At 42.3% G+C, this 2,270-nt stretch overlaps 1 pseudogene; it reads right to left on the reverse strand.

Moving 5' to 3' along the window:
• Window positions 1-1,186: 1,186 nt before the first annotated feature.
• LOC144504147 (U2 spliceosomal RNA) lies at window positions 1,187-1,329 on the reverse strand (annotated as a pseudogene).
• Between the last annotated feature and the right edge of the window lie 941 nt (window positions 1,330-2,270).

Consider the following 2,270-nt stretch of genomic DNA (forward strand, 5'->3'; position numbering starts at 1 on the left):
TCTGGGATTTAACTAACCGTGATATCAATATGGGGTTATTAGTTCAGTATTCTCTTTAAAGAACAGGAAGGAGAAAGCTAAAAGCCATGTAACCTTTAAGCTAACAGTGAATGTCGATTATGAGTTCTCAATGCAATTTCGACCGATTCTGATCCTTTATTTAGCGGCACACCAATTTTATATTTTGATAGTTCACTCATTAACCATCTCCCCATTGTGTTCTGTAGCAGGATCATTTAGATCCAAAATGTTAACTGTTTCTCTCTCCAGATGCTACCAGACCTGTTGAGTTTTTCCAGTAATTTCTGCTTTTATTCCTCATTGTGTGTACAAAGAACAAAGAAAATTACAGCACAGGAACAGGCCCGTTGGCCCTCCAAGCCTGCACTGACCATGCTGCCTGACTGAACTAAAATCCCCGACCCTTCCAGGGACCATATCCCACTATTCCCATCCTATTCATGTATTTGTCAAGATGCCCCTTAAGACTCACTATCGTATCCACTTCCACTACCTCCCCCGGCAGCGAGTTCCAGACACCCACCACCCTCTGTGTAAAAAGCTTGCCTCGTACATCTCCTTTAAACCTTACCCCTCGCACCTTAAACCTATGTCCCCTGGTAATTGACTCTTCCACTATGGGAAAAAGCTTCTGACTATCCACTCTGTCCATGCCCCTCATAATCTTGTAGACGTCTATCAGGTCATCCCTCAATCTCCGTTGTTCCAGTGAGAACAAACCAAGTTTCTCCAAACTCTAGTAGTTCATGTTTGGGAAAGGCTAACCTGTGCCATTACACTTATTTCATCCAAGTTGTTTGAAAGTTCATTCTGTGGAATTTTGACATTGCTGGCAATGTCAATCTTTGTTGTTTACCCTTACTTGCCCTTGAGGAGGTATCGATGAAGCTTCCTTTGAATCATGCCAGTCCATGCGATGTGAATACTTCCACCGGTATGTTAGGTGGCTCCTGAAGTTTGACTTGGCAGCAATGGAGGAACAGTGGCGATATTTTTTTAAAATACTTTTCCAATTCAATCAAATCAAGTCCAATTCAGAGTCTCAACAAGTTGAGACATTCCCAATCCAAGCTGACAAGACAGGGTCTGCAACCCCTGTCTTGGGCCTGATCTACAAGAGCCAAACTGATTGGAGTAGGTGCAGGTCTTCCTCCTCCAAGGCTTGATCTCATTTGCATCTTAGCCAAAAGGCCAAGATGCCACTTTTAAAAATTGCTTCAAATGAAGCTAAAATGTAACCTAATGACTTCAACCAAGTACAGCATGTCAATACTACACTTGATCTTAGCCAAAAGGCCAAGAACTTAGCAATTCAATGTCACAGAATTTGAAGCACTTTTTGCAGGAACCAAGCTGTAACAACTCCTCTCAGTGTGCAAAGAATCACCTTTAGGGCAGTATTGTGCATCTCATAGCAGCTACCTTTAATGATGCGACTGTCAGTTTAATAAGTTGGACATTATCCCGCCTTCTGATTTCAGGGATTTCAGAATTGGGGTCAAAAAGACGTGAAATCTGTTGGTCACATGAACATGCTTATCCAACTCAATAATAAGACAATAAGACAAATTGGGACAAGAATTTAACTCACTCATTAATCGTTCACTTACATAGATTTAAAACCAGGTCCCAAAATGTTCGTATTTAGAAAACATCCAGTTTATGGGCGGCACGGTAGCACAGTGGTTAGCACTGCTGCTTCACAGCTCCAGGGACCTGGGTTCGATTCCCGGCTTGGGTCACTGTCTGTGTGGAGTTTGCACATTCTCCTCGTGTCTGCGTGGGTTTACTCCGGGTGCTCCGGTTTCCTCCCACAGTCCAAAAATGTGCAGGTTAGGTTGATTGGCCATGCTAAAAATTGCCGAATGGCCTCTTTCTGTACTGTAGGGTTTCTATGATTCTATGATACTTTAACCAGCTGGAAGAAACAACTAAAAGTTCCTTAACTTAAACACAACTCTCAAATGATTTCACAAAGCTTCTCCTTACTATGAATTGGCTTGCTGCATCTTTAGCCCCTCTGCTTTCATAGAACTTCAGTCAACAGTGTGGTCGATAACCTAGGAAACCAGGGGTGAGCATTGTGTCACTCTGGTTCATCAGGATTGAAGGAAATGGCCATAGGTACAGTTTGCTGATCTTAATGTATCTGAATTTCATTGGGCTTAAAGTTAAGTAACTTGGAGAACAGATGAGCATGTTTGAGACCTTTGGCCTTGATGGAAAGGACATTAGAATGATAAGAAATC

The sequence above is a fragment of the Mustelus asterias genome, chromosome 14 (assembly GCF_964213995.1).
Source record: "Mustelus asterias chromosome 14, sMusAst1.hap1.1, whole genome shotgun sequence".
Lineage (NCBI taxonomy): Eukaryota > Metazoa > Chordata > Chondrichthyes > Carcharhiniformes > Triakidae > Mustelus > Mustelus asterias.